Source organism: Cimex lectularius, unplaced genomic scaffold (genome assembly GCF_000648675.2).
Source record: "Cimex lectularius strain Harlan isolate CLEC.00 unplaced genomic scaffold, Clec_2.1 scaffold404, whole genome shotgun sequence".
Classification (NCBI taxonomy): domain Eukaryota; kingdom Metazoa; phylum Arthropoda; class Insecta; order Hemiptera; family Cimicidae; genus Cimex; species Cimex lectularius.
Window position 1 is genome coordinate 284,014 of NW_019392941.1, and position 19,415 is coordinate 303,428.

The window sequence follows — 19,415 nt, forward strand, 5'->3', positions numbered from 1 at the left end:
CAGAAGCATGTTTTTAAGCTTAGATATTAAAATTTTTGTAGTGAGGTACAACACGCCAGTGCTGGGCCTGAGATTTGATTTTATTCAGTGAAAAATTCTTGTTTTAATTTTTTAATAACATTACAACCTAAATAATATGGGGACCGCGGTGTGAGAGGCTCTCGGCTCATAGACGCTGCGGTCGTGGGTTCGATTCTCACCGTCACTTTTCGCCTTTTTTTCACGTTCCCCCCTCCGACAATATGAATACACTAACTTATAATAATCGTCACCTTGGGTAAATATGCATCAATCATAAGGCCATTAAAATAAAAATTTTAAAAAACCTAGGACACATGGAATTATATGTAAGCAGAGCTATTGTTGGGCATAATTTGACTGTCGGCATTGTAATTTTATCATTTTGGTAGTTTGGTCATTCCCTATCATTTTGGTCTGCATTTCTTCTCTGTTTTGATTTAGTCGGTGCCTCGATATCATCAGTCCATATTTTTATCGGTCATAACTAAAGAATGATGGTAAAACAGATCAAACCAGTGCGAGTAGGTAGACCAGGATGATAGGAACCAAACTTCATATCATCACCACGCAGGCCTCCAGACGAAATCTCACAGTAAAGCCGGGAACACACTTACCCAATGCCACGCTACCCGACGCCTTGCCACGTTTTGGTAGGGTGTGCACATCTATGGGAAGTCAAGCGCACGTCACGTACAGTCACACAGCGTGTATCACAATAATCATTATCACAATTGCATCGCCTCTTGTGTTCTTAATGCACTATTTTGAACAAAACCTTGTAATAAATTGATAGTTAAATTTTATGAGTACATCCATGTAATAAGTTGTTTGTTAATCTTAATTGTTTTAAATAAAGTTATTCCTGTGTTTTGATAAATTTTTTTCTTAACCAGCGTAATTAAATAATTTTTATAAAAACTTATGAATTTTTGATCTCATTTAATTTGGCTTACATTAAAATAGGAATGTTGTAATTAATATATCGGCAAAATTACATATACTTAGTTTGAAATAAACTACAAAAAATATGAGTCTCCTGTTCTGAAGCTTCTTGACGAAAATGATGTAATTTTATGAGCAAAAACATGAAATAAATTATTAGTTAAATTTTATGAGTAAAACCGTGTGATAAATTGTTAGTTAAATCATTATATCAAAAAATGGTATTCCGGTGTTTTGATCAATTTTCTAAAAATCCATATATATATTTTTTTTTTAAATAAAAACTAATGAATTTTTGATCTCGATACTTAATATAACGACATACATGTAGTTTGAATAAAAATATGAGTGTCCGGTTCTTTTGTCTTCGACTGTACTCGATGCTAACCGACGAAAATCTGGACAGTGGGGATCGCAGAGCATAGAGTATGGTAGCGTTGCATAGCATCGGGCAGATGTGCACGGGGGTAATACAACCTTATGGAAAATTGAGCTTTGGCTTTGAGTCGGGTAGCGTCGCATGGCGTTGCATCGGATGTGTTACCGGCTTAAATGTTTTATATGCATATGTTGTCTACTTTGCTACTTTGGTATCGACTTCTATCAGTATGTCATACTATTTCAGCCCACTTATTGCTTTAATATCCAACTTTACTCGGTTTGTTGGTTGATCTAATATATTAAGTAATTATCCTGTAATTTGTAACTAACTGTTTGCTTGTAACTGGGTTCTTTTTTTCCGTTCATAAAAACAATTTAATTTGAAAAATAAAAAAGGGACTTTCTTGATGGTTGGGAAAGGGTCATTAGTGCTAGTTCGTACGTCGCAAAATCCACTGTTTTGTTTTGGTGGGGGGCTAACTACAGTCACAAAGAGAAGAGACCATCAAATGGGGCCGTTCGGAGTCACGCTCCGTTTTGACAGGCCTATTAAGAAATCAAAACGCAAAACGTAGCGAACAACAAAGGCCGATGACAAACGCAAAGCACAATTTGTTTGCTATGACAGGGGGCCGAAAGGGCGACAAGGACGGCGATCGCAAATTTGCCTCCGACTCAAAACAGTCTGGAATATTGAGACACCGACAAAGAAGTTCGTCGACTTGTCTTTTTACGTAACAAGGATATTGGTTTTGTTTCGTGTTTTTATTGTTTTTTGTTATTCGATAGTAGCGGATGTATCCCTTTCTCCTTCAGAAATTGGACGCGACAAAGAAAGTAAAATTAAGGACATGACGTGGAGGATAACAATCAAGGACGACCAGACGCAGGATGAAATCCATCTAAAGAATGACCAACATTAAATTTAAAAAACACCTTTGTTACCTACGCTGTTAATGTTAAGTCAATCAATAAATTGTAACGAATTAATTGTAGATTTTAAAGATTTTTAAATTATTTATAATCCGTTTTTAAATATTAAATAGCAGGAAAATATGTAGGTGAAACATAGGATGTAAAAAGGTCGCTGAAAGGAATAGTTTTATTATTAATTACGTGGCAAAATGCAATGATTGTTAGACAAAATTTGTAATAATAACAGTAATACGGGCCACATAAAAAGACATACCAATGGGCAAATATTAAAACATTCAAATTAAAACATATTGTAAATTTTATTACTATTAGTTAGTTATACGTTACCTTAACATATCCTTTACATAATATCACCTAATATGAATTAAATATGTGAATATTAATACCAGCATAATAATTATTTTTTGCAAGTTAGAATAAACGGTAGACTTGTGGCTTTTTGTGGTACAGTAACAAGACAGAGGTTACAATTTTAATAAAGAATGGATGGATCGCAGATTTCGTCTGCTTTGTTAAGGTAAATCGTAAATTTTTTATGTTTGAAGCTCTCTTTAGCATTTTAGGTTGGTGTTTATAATAACTGTGCAAATCATTAGAACAGTTTCAAATTCCTGAAGAAGAGTTCATCTTTAAGAATTCTCGTTTAAAAACAGAAAAACTAGATTATGTATATAAGTTTTATTGTCTACGGTAGATATTAGAAAAAGACTCCTTATTAGCTATGATGATAGCTAGGTGGTACAATTAATATATCTGTATTCATTTTTTCCAAGAGAAAAAATGTCTTATTCATCATGCCATTCTTATTATTTGTAGTGACAAAAAATATTTAAGATTTCACCTTCATTCCTTGAAAGCTTGATTAAGGAACTGAGTGGTTTTCTTCTTTCAAATTTCGCTTAACCAGTGACTTCGATGAAGGAAGATGGGCAGGTTTGCGTGGATTATGGAAAATAATGATACATAGTAGAAAATTTCCAAAGTACAGTGGTAAGTTAATAAATTGATCACATGACTTAGTACGTAATTATATTGAAAAATATTAAGAGAAATTTAATTTTATTATTTTTTATCAGCTCGAATAAACTGCTCAAAAATGAATAGGGATAATTGAATAGGGATATTTGTAATTTATTCTTATTCTACCAGTTTTAATTTAAATATCTGATATATTCTTCTTAGTTGGATAAAACAAAATAAAAATTTTAAAAAATGCTAAAAATGCGCATTTTTAATAACGGATTTATTTAAGAATAGTAAACATGAAGATTGCTCATTTTGAAAACAAACACCTTTTCTCTACGTTTCTCCATTTCAATCCAGGTGTATTCTTCTAGCCATGCAAAGACATCTTGAACCAGAAGTTAGCAATATTATTGTGAGAATGAGCCTCTGAGGTCACCGGCAAGTGGATATCGCAGAGGCAATTGGTGTTTCTAAGAGCGATGCTTCCCGGGCTTAAGCCCGATTCCGAGAGGCTGGAAGTGCCAATTGGAGGCCTGGATAATGGAGTACAGATATATTGTCATTCCTGCAAGACAGAACCCTTTCCAAAGTGCCCAATTCGTAATCGTTTGTGGGAAGATGCCCTCACGTCGTATTCCCCTTTGAGACGACCTGCAGCTACAACCCGCCTTCAGCAACTCAGGAGAATATGGTGCAGCGAGAGCCTAGAAGAGGATCCAACTGGAATGTTTGCCGCGTTTCTGTCTGTATAGTGATAGCAGGCGTCGAAGAGTCTACCGATAACAAGGAAGCGTACCCCGTTCGTACCTTGTAATGGTCTGAGCTGGGATTTACACATGAGGTCGAACTGGACTCCATATTGTTGATAGCAACCTCACCACAGTCCTTTATGTGCAAAAAATGATCGAGGAAGACGTCCCTGAAACCAGGGAACTCTTTAGCAGAGATTTTCGATTTCAGAATGATAATGCAAGACTTCATAGAAGCAGAGTTGTTCATCAATTTTTAGAAAACCTGGAAATTTCCCATCTGCCCATCTGCGTTGATGAGAAGGCTTTTCCATCACCATTCAGAACAACCTGCAACAACTGAGTGCAGCGTTGCAACATCTAGGGAGTGAAATTTCTTATGAAATTAATTATTCAGAAATCGTGAGTTGCGGTCTGGTGTGATGTAGATTTCAAAAAAAATATTTTCTTTATCGTGCCAATGTTTCGATCTTTATTGAGATCATCTTCAGGGCTCAAAGTGTTTGTCTTCTGTGTAATTGTGCCATTCTTGCGTGTCGTGTTGAGAGTGCCGTGTGTGGTAGATAGATTGAAACGTTGGCACGAAAAAGAAAATGTTTTTCTGAAACCTACATCACACCAGACCGCATCTCACGATTTCTGAATAAATATAAATGTCTTCCAAATCAAATATTATGTTCAAACATGCCATTCTTGCGTGTCGTGTCGAGAGTGCACAATTACACAGAAGACAAACACTTTGAGCCCTGAAGATGATCTCAATAAAGATCGAAACGTTGGCATGATAAAGAAAATGTTTTTCTGAAACCTACATCACACCAGACAGCATCTCACGATTTCTGAATAATTATCGATTAACGGTCACTAATCACCACACATTTCTTATGCAATTTGTTACAACCTTATTAAGAGTAGGCCTAACAGGTGCACAGATGTTGTAGCTAACAAAGGACATTATATACAGTATTAATTGTTTAAAAAACTTATTGTGTCCAATAAACAAAATTATGGAAGTAAAACATGTTGTGTTATTATTCCAAATCTCTTAATTACATTTTCCTTCAGTACAAAAAAAATCATTTCTAGTACTTTTAATGCAATTTATAATAAAAATAAAATATAAATGGTAGGGAAAGTAAATACTACAAAATTGGAAATATCCCTATTCATTTTTTATCAGTTAAGTCAAATAACGAATTTTATCCTATGTATTATTCAATCAATTATAATTAAATCATTGAAAAATATAAAATTGTTAGAATCTTGGCTAGTCAGGCCAAAAATATTTGTCGTTGCTCGCTTATAAAAATTTCTTAAAATAGGTCCTATTTCGGATTTTGAAGAACTTTTGTTCGAATAACGCCACATTGGACTTTGATGGATCTGGATTTTGTCCTGCACACAGATTTTGTTAAAGGTCTTGACAAACAGTGGCATTTGAAGTTGTGATTGTCGGCGATCATCTGATGAGTGGTAGCAAATGAACCATGTCTCACGATCTCTGATAATTTAATACCAACGACCACCGCTTAAAGGTGGCCTGAATGAGAAAAAATGTATTATTAATCATACCATTTCTATCTGTTATAGTGATAAATAAAGACCAGGTTTTCAAGCTATAAAACATTCTAAACGTGTAAAAACGTGCCTTATAAATCTCAAAACGTGCGAAAAAGAATAATTTTCCTCTCCGATCTTTAAAGGTGGACAGACAGTAATGTTACAATCTAATATCATAGCTAATAAATCAAGTTTTTCTAATAACTACGATAGACAATAAAAATTATACATAATACGGGTATTCACGGTGTTAACTAGAATAGAGAAATGTCCAGTAAAATCGTGAACGCCCCCTTCTTTTCTTAGGATGTTAGAAATTAATTTTTCCGCAATGCTGTGCGTGGCGATTGGCAGAACAAAAAATAAAGCTATAAAGTCCGTGAAAGCACGTTGTTTTTTTGTTTTTTTTTTTTTGGTTACCTACGCCCTAACGGATAGCAATGTGACTACATTTTCGACATAGCATCTAACATTGGCCTTGGCCTGTTAGATTGAGCAATGTTAACTAGCCGATTCTTACAAGTCTAGTTCATCATTTTTCTCGATCTACAGGACCTAACAGTGTTAACAGGGTAAACACAAAGATCGTGAACACCTAATATGTTTTTCCATTCTTAAATCACTCTTTCACTGCATCACTACACCAGCAATAAATCATATGGTTTGACGTTTGTGTCGTCTGGTTAGTTCGACGTCTAGCAGGTGGACTGCTTATACTTTTGACGTGTTCTCTAAGTGCTATACTCCCTCAGACGGTTCTGAACCACGAGGAAGGTTTTTCTTGTTTTGTAATACATATTTTCAAATTGTTTGACTGTAATTAATCTTTCCATATTGGCCATGCGACTAGTCAATGCAAAATGGTCATATATTATGGTCATATATTTTAAAAGAAAGTATGTATAAGAAAATTTTAAATTTGGTATAAAATAAAAGAGATGATGCTTGCAAATTCTCGAAACGTCCAAAAAATAAAGCAGAAAATTAAAAAACGAAAATCACATGGAAAAGTGTTTTTTTTAATAGAAATCCACAAATTTTCAAATGGTAAACTTTGTATGTTTTGAAGAATAAAAACATACAATATATAAAACGGGATATATTCAAATATATAATTAGATTACGAAATATCCAAATAGATAACGATAATAAAGTGTGTCTTAAACTATGCATAAAAAACAAATATGCAAAAATATACTGTGCACGTAAAATACAATCCACTTTATATATTATTATTCAAACCATGCCCATTTAGTTCAATGATAATTTAAATAATTTTGATTTTTATTATCTGATTGAAGTGTTAAACTCAACAAATTTGAAAAAAATTGACATTATTAAGATAGTAAGTAGCGTTATGAAGACATTCACACAAAGAACAGGAAAAGTTTAAACATATTTTTTCAGAACAAAATTACACGATAATCGCAGTGTTTATCTTCATAAACAGCCGGCTTAAATCCTTGAAGTTCCAGTTGAATTTGGCAATTGCGATGTTACCATCGTTAAACTGTAAAAAAAAGCCTAATGACGCCCCGTAATGCCACAAAACGACTGAAAAATGTGTCATCATTTATAGAGAAAGTTAGGAGCATAAAACTCTACATCTACAAGTGTTTTTTTTTTATTAGTCCGTGTTTTATATTGTATGTAATTCAATTATTATTAGTTGTTGACGCTCGAGAAGACTTGTTTGTTTTTCGTTTTCTGGCTTATCAAGCCCACGGATACCCAATTTGAATTGCTTAGACCCGTTGTGTTGATGTTTTTGTTCAAGAAGTAACGACGGTAAATCCGGCCATCGTAGTGTCATCATCATAGTGATAGTTCCGATACTATCGATGTGAGTACAGTATCGAATAATTCCTTTCCCTAAAAAATATTTTTAGTATCGATTTTTGATTTTTGTTACAAGTACTGATATTGATACAATTATGAGTACTTCGAAAAAGTTACTCGAATAGAAAATGGTCAAAATGGAAATTGAAATGTTCGTAAAAAGAAAATACCCAAACAGAAATTGATCTTTATACACAAACAAGTTTTGTATTAATGATGCCGGCGACTTGCCCAGAGCGCAGCAATTTTCAAAAATTGGACAATTAATAAAAAATAAATCATACAATACATTAGAAACAGGTTCTCTCCAACATATGTTAAGGAACTTTTTTTAATAGGGGAGGAATATTTGAGTATTTTCCATTCATTTTAAAATGAATATTAATTTGTATATACATTTTTATTATGTAAATTACCTTAAAAATAAGCTTATAGTTTACTAATCTTTTAATAAGTTATTGCCAACCTCGTTACACCTAAAAATGCAAATACACAATACACCGCTGGTCAAACCACTTGAGTTACCGTGACGTTAATCCATTCGGACCCCAACTCCTCAATTTTTACTATATTTTCCGTCGATACTTGAATGGAATCGGATACGTCTTTCGGTACCAGTACTCGAATATTCGACATCGCACGCCATTAAACGGAACTCGGTAGCCTCTCGCTTGTTTGATGATTAACTTATCGATCATATTCTTGATTTGCTGTATCGACCATCGACCTTGATTCTGCATCGCGCATTCAGCGTCACCTTACCGATGTCACTAGTCGTCAGAGAAAACATCATACTAGATGCACCTTGTATCGTTGATGTCGAACCAAGCCGCAACCTGTCTCAACATAGTTTTGTTTTGGAGTACGAGTCATACTTCATCGCCAGCCAAATAAAATCATTTTATTTCATTGTAAACCCTGGCAAGTTGGATAATTAATTGTTCTATGGATTTAAATTTAAATTTAGTTTTAGTTTTTTCTGTTTCATTTTTTAATCAGTTGTGATTATTCATTGTTATCAATTTAGAAGTTTCCCAATAATTTAAATTTAATTTATTTGATTATCAATTCAAGGCAAAAATTAATTGAATATCCTCTGAAACACGTACGGAGGTCAGCGAGTCAAATACAAACCTCTCTCAAAGTAGTAATCATTCGAATAAAAAGTATTTCTTTATTTTCCCTTTTTTACTAGCTAATATAATACAATGGCAGGATAATGAGAGATCCAGAAGACAATGTCTGGCATGGCTGAAATCTCGATCATTATGGACAAATAAAACCTGATGGGCATAACTTGCAGATTTCAAAACTCAATATTTCGTAAATGAAATTATTTGTTCATACTTGACACTATTTACACTAAGCACAACCGTCGAACAACTGGATAATTCGTTATTCCGACAGCAACCAATTATGCATTCATTTTTTGTCAGACCAAGGGCAGCGAAAAGATGCGGACCTGGAGACATTAACTCTAGTGACAAGGAAAAAAATATTCATACGAAAATTGACGTGACAACCAAAGAATCACGATTTCATTTTAATGTTTGAATCAAATTAATCGAAATTTATACGCTGTCTTAGGTCATCGCTTAAACTGAACGAAACTTTCATTTTGGGGAGAAATTTAAAATATTTGGCGAAGAATTTGGACGGTTTAGTTTTTCTTCCTAGGGACACAGTCCAAAAGAATGGCATCTGAAGAAATTAGCTTTTTCTCAAAGTTGACCTTTACGGTCGGTTTTCGGTTTAGCATCAATTCGGTGGATAATATTGGGATTGACCTTTACCCATTGTTTCTCTTTACCCCTACCAGCCAGCAAAGCCAATGTCGAATCTCGGAAATGTACATCATTCAGTACCCGGGTACTCAGCTAGTAATAATGTTAAAATAAATATCTCTCGTAATAGATATTAACATTATTAACATTAGTAATCGATAGTAATTTTTGGACAACATTTAAAAAATTTTAGAAGAAGCAAAAAATATTTTTTGCAAACTGCCTTACGGGCTCCAAATTTTCGGCTTTTTGAAAATAGGAAAAATCACTATAGCTTTGGAACGGCTCCATTGATCCACGGAAAACTTGCAGGTAAATAAATAAATCAAACAGGTAAATAAATCAAAACCAGAGATAATATAAAGTAAAGCTTTTGGGAGTTTTGGGTCATTTTATCTTTTTTTTTATCGCTTGTAATGACATAAAAACCAAAGAAGAAGTGAAACACCGGACATCTGATAAAAACATTACTCTTGCTGAAAGACCAAAAAATCAACATTTTTAAAGTTGATGGGTGTTGAACCGTGAATCGGAGAACGCATGCTAACCACTTACTAGGTTATTTATTGGTTATTTGGAGATTGTGAGGTGTGGTCTGGTGTGTGGTAGGTTTTAGAAAAAACATTTTCTCTGTGATGCCAACATTTCGATCTTCAGGGCCTGGGATTTATAAACATTGTTTAAATTTTACAAATACATGTAGGATGTGAAAAAAAACGAATTTATACAATTCTAGAAAATTTTACATTAAAAAAAGCATTGTATAAATTCATTTTTTTATCTAAAATTTTCTAGCATTGTATAAATTCATTTTTTTTAATCTAANAGCATTGTATAAATTCATTTTTTTATCTAAAATTTTCTAGCATTGTATAAATTCATTTTTTTTAATCTAAATTTTTTTAGAATTGTATAAATTTATTTTTTTCACATCCTATGTGTATTTGTAAAATGTAAACAATGTTTATAAATCCCAGGCACTGAAGATGATCTTAATAAAGATCGAAACGTTGTCATGATAAAGAAAATGTTTTTCTAAAACCTATGTCATACCAGACCGCACTCACGATCTCCGAATTGGGTAACGGTCACTAAACACCACGCACGTTATTAATTGGAGTGAGCTCCTGTTTCTCACTGAGGATGATGCGAAGCCGAAACGGATTCGACTTACATCACAAACATACGACTGGAGTCCCAGTAACTAACTCAGTGCCGGCTCAACATGTCTATTTTTTGCTATAAAAGTATTTGTTTAAGGGCTTGATAGGGCTAAATCAAATCTGATTTTTTACTTTTTGCACACAAAAAAGGTTTTAGCCTACTTTACTAGAAGCGACTTTTGGTATTTGTAACGTTTTATGAATTAATCACATTTAAACAATCATTCATATTATTTTATTATGCCAAATAAATAACGAATCGTCTATAATAAAAGCAGTAAGGTTAATTCAAATAAAATTCAGGGGTGTTGTTAATTTTCAATGGAACACTGGACCTCGACGAAAAAAATGCCCCAGTCTGACCCAGCCTAGAAATATCTATGTTTTGTTTAGTATGAAAATAAAGAGCTTTAAATGATAAAGGGCTTTAAAGAGTGCCTAGAAAGAATCCGAGTCTTTTTAAAGTTATTTTGGCCTACTTTACTGATAACCCCTATTCATTCTTATATATTTTTATATAACTTAATAGCCTACATTATTTCCTTGTCTCGGGCAAAAAAGAACATATCACCTTATATATAATACCCTTGAAATACATGTGGGACAATGGCAGAAAACAATATTTTCAAATGATTTACGTAAATGACTTTTTTTTTGTTCTTAGTGCCTATTAACAAGAACGCGCAGTTAGGTGTCTAATATCTATCGAACAAATATCATCACAAAATGTTTCTTTAAAATCTGTGATCTCATTACGTAGCCAATAATTATAATAAAAAATCTGGTTTATCAATTTTGTTGATTTTTTTGTGAACCCCAGAATCGGACAGCTTAACAACATTGGCAATCGTAGTATCATGAAACGTGATGTATTAATGAATGGAATAATTAATCTTACCTGAATGATTAATTTTAGGTTTATGTAGGCTGTAATTTAAATAAGGCTTATAAACGAGCTGCTGATCACATCATTAACAGAAAGATCAACCCGGCTCAATTTTATTTTTTATATTTTTTTTTAAAGGCACAGCACAAATAGTGCTTTAAGCCGTCTTATATATTGGAAATAACTTTAGTTTTATAATTATAGTAAAAAAATAATAGTACTAACAATGATAATGAAAGATACAAAACAATAATGACTTTACATGAATAAAAGGAAGAGCGAAGAAAAGGAGATGATTCACGTCGTTTTTAAAAACTCAAATGGCATGAACCTATAATAAACCAGCGAGAAAGCAGAACGTACTCCCCAAATCATAGCAACCACTTACCAAATTTTATCATCGTAGCCATCATAAATCTTGGGAAGAACGGTTTCTCCGCGATTATGTAACATGTATCACTAAACATACACGATTTTTTGTCAAAGATTGTTTCCCCTACCTAAAGGAACTTTCAATTAAAATAAATTACACGGTACAGCAATTTTCAAACACAAATTTTGACATTGTTGTTTTACGAGAGCAGGTGGAGAGTAATTAATTCAAAATATTTCGGTGAGCATTCCCCTGAGGGTAGCGTTGAGTGGTTTCCTCTCTTGGGAAAAAAACGTTCAAAGTTCTTTTCAGCGTTGAATATTAAGCAGTGGGTAATTTTCCCTTTTCCGCCCAAAAGAAGACTCAGCGGGCGGGTCTAGGTATTTAAAAGAAAAAAACCCATGGAAGTACCATCTCTCTTCGTGAAGCCCGCGACCTTTTGCAGAATTGAATTAAGTCCTCATTATACGCCTAGCTCCTTTCTCAGAAATATATGCAACGTGGATATGAATCAAAGGGGGTTTTCTTTTTTTTTTATGCGTTTGTAAGTACGTTCGAAAGCAGAGCCGCTGGATTCGAACCCGGGACCTTTACCTTACAGTGATGAACGCCTAAACCATTGCGGCCACCGCCGCCACCGGTATTATTATGTTAAAATGAGTTAGCGTAGCGTAAAAGAAGACGAACATGTGTAATTAGAAATCACTACAGATAAAAAGTAGCAGGGGCGTCGATGGCAAAATTTAAGGCGAAAAAGTAAAGATCTCCGGTTCGAATCCAGCGCCTCTTTGATTTTGAACTCATACTTACAAAGCGGCATTCTTTCAAAAACTCCGACACCCGAGGGGTTGATATGACCTCTCTCTCTTTCCCTCTTTCTTTCTCTCTCTCTCTTTTTCTCTTTATTTCTCACTCTCTCTCTTTTTCTCTCACTACATCCCTCACTCTCTCTATCCCTTTTTATCTAGCTATCTATATATCGATTTATCTAATCTATATTTTTGTCTATCTATTTCCCCTTTTCTCCCCCACTCACTCTTTCTCGCTCTCACTTTCTTCGTTTACCCACTCACTTTCCTATATTCTTCTCTCTTATATTTCCGTGTATATTCTATCTGTCACTTTCTACCCCGTATCTCCCTCTATTTCTCTTATTTACCTTTTCTATCATTCACCCACTCACTAATTCTCTCTCACTGCCTTTTTCTCTAGATCTAGCTATCTATATTTCTACTTATAGTTCTATCCATTTATTTATATATCTATCTCTCTTCTCCCTCTCTTCTTCTCTCTTTCACTCTCCCTCTCTCTCCCCCTCTCACTCTTTCTTTATCTTTACCTAGCTATATATCTACGTACCTATTTATCTGAATTTCTCTCTACCTATAACATACCCAAATGCAAGTGTAAATACAGAATTGTTGCTATTTTGTGCTGGACCTGTTGAAAAAGCATAAACCATACAGTTGATTTGTATAATTTGTATAAATATATGCTTTTCATGCATATTTTTAAATTAACAAAAAGAAAACAGTAGCGAGGTGTTTTTTCTTTTTAAATAATTATCGTCCTAAGTGGGGGGATAAAAATCAACTGCTCTCATAAACTTTCTCAATCTCGTCGGAAAGGAGCAACTTCATCGTCAGCAAGTCCAAAGTTAAAGCAATTCCGGCCGACTTTCGCAATTCCCCCTCTCCCGATCCAGCCGAGGTTTAAACTACATTTTACTTAAATTTCCCCAGCTCTTGGAAAAGTTGAAGACACGACGTCTGCACAGCATTATCTCACGAGAATCGTCCCGTTACACCGGCTGACCCAGATTTATCAGAGTTTTCATGACTTTGGGAATTAGCCCTCCATTGTCTTTTGCATCTCGGCAAGTTTGGACATAACCGTTTAAAATGTCATCGTGGTAAACCAGGTTAAACAATTTGTACCACAATGCGATATCGACAGCAGGAAACAAAACGTAACAACAAACGCTGAAATATGAAAATCCATGGAAGGTTTGAGGAAGTGACTAACTATATCAATGTTTTAATTAACTCTTTCACAAAGATTCAAATTATTACAATTTATGTTAAAAAGTACTAGTTAAATAATTATTCTTAGATTGAGTAGTTGTACAGAAAACAGGGGTGACACAAGTACGTTGACACTCTGTATATTGTGGCAATTCGAGAAATGGCGAATTTCTTCGAAAATGTTAATCATTCTTTTAGATCGTCTATAGACAACCTTAATATATTAGATGATGAAATATTGATTTCCTTAGGTGTTAAGACAATGTTTACTAGTGGTCCATTAAGTATTTGGACAGATGTACTAAAGACTTAATTAAAATAACCAACATTCCTTGCCATATGATACTTGAGATTGTACAGTTCATCTGCACTCAATGGATATTTCCAATTTGAAGGCCAATTTTACTCCCAGGTTGAAGGTATAGCTGAGGGAGGATCATTATCTCTAATTCTAGCAGATGGTGATGAACGACCTTCTAGATTGGATAACACTACTTTGATATAAACTAATAAAGAAGTACGTTGACAATTTATTTTTGATAATTAAAAAGAAACAATTAGAAAAGATAAGTGCGTCGTTTAACCATCTTAACCATCTTACACGTGAAATTGAGAAGGATGATCAACAAGGATGATACCATACCATGATCTGATAGTCATCAGAAACAATGGCAGATTGCTGACTAATTGGTATAAGAAGCCAACTAGTTCAGACAGAATGCGCATCTTTTGATCGAGTCACGCATTTTAAATTAAAAATAATCTAGCAATTAAGTGATGTTAGGTTTCATGAACCAAACAACACCAAATTGAGAAGATCAAAACCAAACAGAACCATACTGCAAAAGAATGACTACACTTTAATCCTATTTAACAAATTAACATTACAATGAATTAACAATACTCAAACTACTCGAACTACCCTTGAAACTACCGAAAAATTTCTCACTATTACATACAATAACCACATCTCTGAGAAGTTGCGACACATGTTTCAACGACAATGTTCAAACATTAAACATGTACAAGAAAATTTAATTAAAACCGCCTACTCTTAACACGACAGACAAGAATGACACATCTACACGGCAAACAAACACTTTGAGCCGTGAAGATGATCTCAATGAAGTTCGAAACGTTGGCACGATAAAGAAAATGTTTTTCTGAAACCTATGTCACACCAGACTGCATCTCACGATTTCTGAATACTCATCTAACGGTCACTAAACACCACACATAAACAATTTATGTTCAAATAGCATATGCAAGCTACGTGCAATATTCAAAAGGACTGCAATAAATTGAACGCAATTTATTGCAATATAATTAAATGATAGATTCTTCTGTGATAACGTCACTGTGATATACAACTCTTACATATGTGTTCTTAGACTTATTATATATTATTTGGAGAATTAATTATTCAATGTATTTACATTTTTATACTACCATACTTATTTATTTATTTGTAATGTGTATGCTTCCCTGGTATTTAGTTGTGAAACCAATCTATTAAACATAGGGATTATATGTCTATCTCACACACACACACACACACACACACATATTTATATAAGTTACACCTGCACAAAACCCTTAGTTCAGCGACAGTTGATGTTGCGTCTGTACAAATTCGGAGAATGTTTGTAAGCAAAAAACCCTTCCCTGTTCACTATTCCCATTACACTTGTAAAAACAAATTAGATTAATCTTATCCGTGAACAGGAAAGGTTCTTTTTAAAGTTTTTTTTAAAAGACTCTGGATTAGTCAACACACGTAACTCNTACTTATATATATATATATATATATATATATATATGAGTGTTGCGATTGGTTTATCTCCAGATTGTTACCAATTTATGATTCTATTGTATGATCTTAACATTTTAAATAAAATATTAATAAACAGAGGACTTCCTCTATGATCAGTATTTACCATTAGACAACATATGATGTACATAGATAAATGTAATTGTCAATTCAAAAATAATAAGAAATAATAAACTTTTGTATTTTACTTTACTACTGCATTGTAGAGCTATACCTATCATAAAGAGGTCGATATCTCGGCAATTATGTAACACATGTACAATCATTGGCCACATTCCCAATACTCCAAAGAAATTAATACTACTTTTATGGACAAATGGAAAGTATGGGAAACTAGGGCATTCCAGGTGAAGATTTTCTCATCGAACCCATCCTTCGTTCCCAAAAGTTGTTCGCATGTTGGGAAATCGAAGATATCCATAATTTTAATAGTTATTAAAAACGAGTGTAGATCAGGACAATCAATATCATTCGGCAATAAAATCCTAGGAATCGCAATCTTGATGGTCAAAGTGCCAGGAACGTTTTAAACTGACACCATGTCATTTCTATCACATAAATCGAAACTTTTCTCCCAATTAGAGAGAATTTAAATAGATAAATTTATCACGAGTGAAAGCAATTTGGCGATAGATCAAGGTCAAAGATAAAACTGATCCTAATTTTCTCACTTGGTCATTGAACAACTGCAAGATCTTTTTTGTGTGTTCCTCAACTGTCTGAAATTTTAAATCGCCCAATTATCCTAGGTTAGAATTGAGAGAAAATTAATATTGAGACATCATTTAAAACTACACACTAATAAAATTTGACGTCACACTATTAATTTAACAGCATAAAGAACCCAATATGTTCTCTTCATACTCGATCTATACTTAGGTTCACAAAATTTTCTGTAATACGTTACTTCCTTCCTTAATGTTATAAACGACAGATCCACAAAGTATCCAAAGCTAAAAAACTAACCCAGCGAAGATAGGCAAATCGGAAATGGCGAGACCTACCAAACTACAGGTTCATCACCAAACAGACCACTTGGAAAAATCTCATTAATTAAAATAATAAAATAAAAATGAAATGAAACAATACTATGAAAATGAAAAAGGCATCGTATAATCTTTTTCAAAGAGACCATTTTTTAGTTATAAAACTTGTTACTTACACAATCAAGTCATATCGTTCATAATTGATATAAGTTTAGTTGCATGAACAGTATTTATTTTTATATTAATCTAGTAGTTTTTTCTTGCTGTTGAAGAAGCTGGAAAACTTCATCTTCTATTCATATTTATCAACTTATTCAAGCAATGAGTAGTCTAATAATAGAGTTTTTCGGCTCCTCTAATTGAGGTTTCTACTAACTTGAACCATCCGAATCTGTTTTGCCAAACTGTTACCTACCTTACGCTTAAGTTTGATAGCTCTCACATTTTCATGTATAAGATTTATTACACTGGATATAAGTGAATCAAGTAGGAAAATAATCGGACTAGGCGGTAAGTAGTCAGAAAATAAAGGCTCTGAGGAGGAAAGAGCAGAGTCCAATAAACAGCTCAAAAAACCTCAACGGCTTTCAATGCTAAATTATATTGATTTGATCTCTATCAATTTTCACGGTTGATATTGCAAAGCTGCTTAACAAGCTGCGACTGGGTTTAAAAGCAGATATGGAAGAAAATAGAAAATCAGTGATGAGATGAAAGGACAGCTTTACACTCTGAAAATAAAAGGAAAAGAAATGATGAATCTTTGTAATGAAGGTATGGTATCTTTTATTCGGACACTGCTGAATGAGACAATAATAAAAAATATTATTCAGCAGATCCTTGCTGCGCAGTGGAAATAATACAAATAAAACAAAATCCGAATTACAACAAAAAATTATATTCATTTTTAAAAAATAAACAAACAAATTCAAATTTTCGAAATAAAATATAAAAAATCTCAATCAAAATAATCATACAAAAAAGAATTAAAATATTTCTTTTGCCAACCTGTTAACGTTAGATTATATGAAGTAGACGCTACGACTTCCTTCAAGCTACTACACGTTATGGCGAAAGCAGCCCTACTTTTTCTAACTATTTGTTTGGCAAATGAACTGTTTACATTTTTGTATAATACAAATCGAAATAACAAAATTTTCTTGACTGAACAATTTAAACAAATACAAAATAAGATTTTTTTTCTAAATAAATTACTGTTTGTTTGAAAATTAAATAAGGTTTACTTCAATGTTAATAATAATAATTTAACTTGAAAATTACAACATAATAAAAAGATAAACAAAAAGTTAATTAAATAAAAATTGTCGTGATTTTCATGACATCTTATTTTCGATTTTTTGATCGTTCATTAAAGAAAAACAATATTGCTATTTTTGTGGGAACCTGGGGTTGAAGTACCCCAGCAAGTATATTGTTAATCCACTGCAGACAAGCTTTTACCCCCCCCCCCGCCAATTATGTGGACAGCTTCGACTTTTTTCAAGTAAATTTAACGCGTTTTTCAAGACGACATTCAACATCAGGGTAGCTCCAAACCTAATGAGTTTTCTAGCTGTTGGGAACTTGAAACCTTCATCCATAATCTTTTGCAAGAAAAATACAAACTGAATATATCTATGGAAATGGATTTTATAATACATAAATGTAAAAACCACGATGATCGTGGTCGACCTATTAGTCTTAACATATTTTAGAACCAAATGGATAATTATGCACAATGAGTGCAAACTGAAAGGCTGTAAATTCTCTACACTATTTTTCACGATTTTTCTAAAGACGTCATCTAAGCACGAAAGCGTACCTACTACCTCAACCCTTTGATGCTAGTAAAACAGGAAAATTTACTGTAATAATTGATGACAGGTTGGTAGTTAAAGACGATAATGGTGGAAATTAAAAAGTTTTTTGTCAGTTTTGTTTGATAAAAAAGGACTTGCCTTGAGAATCGTTTATTTTTGTGCACGATGAAAGTTCTGTAAGTCATATAAAGTAAGTGATAAATTGATGTATATCGATAGCAACAAACAATTTAATACTGTATGTTTAAGTAAGAACAAATAGTAGGGGTATTCACGATCTTTGCGTTAACCCTGTTAACTCTGTTAGATCTTGTTTGATCGAGAAAAATGATGACATCGAATCGGCTAGTTAACATTGCTCCATCTACCAGTCCAGGGACAATGTTAGATGTTAGGTCGAAAATGTAGTCACATTGCTATCCGTTAGGGCGTAGGTAACCAGCATGGCTGCCATGGATTTAACAGCTGTTTTTGTTTACACCCCAATACATTGCTTTTGTTAATTTCTGACATGTCCTTATACTCTCACTCTTGATAAATACATCCCTTACCCTATAAAGTTGTAGGCTGTTAGACCTAGGATACAAGTTAGGTATGTCTTTGTTAGTACTTTTAGAGGGCATAGATAGCATTTTAAATGAAAGAATTGATTAATGTTCCTTTTTTACTTAACTTCTGGCATCTTACAATTTAACACAAAAGAAAACCAAAACAAACAACAACAAGCCTTCAAGGACTGTTATAGCATTATTTTTGGTTCTACCAATCGCCACGCGCAGTATAGCGGAAAAATTAACGTTTAACATGCTAAGAAAAGAAGGGCGCGTTCACGATCTTACTGGACATATCTCTATTCGAGTTAACACGAGTTAACATCTTACAAACATCGTGAATACCCCTAGTATATTGCCATCATGTTAACTCACCTCTCATACGCAGTCTGGACGCACCTTTGACTATTTCAGAGTTGGAGAGTCTGTTGTGTCGGCAAAAAACCGGTAAAACAACTGATCTTGATAGCCCCCCTATGAATACTTCAAAAATGTTCCGCATAATATGTTAGAGGTTGTATTGAGCAAATTTAATGAAATATAAGAGTTTTAAGAAATTATCATTTTTCCCCTCTTTAAGGAAAGATAATTGTAATAATGTGG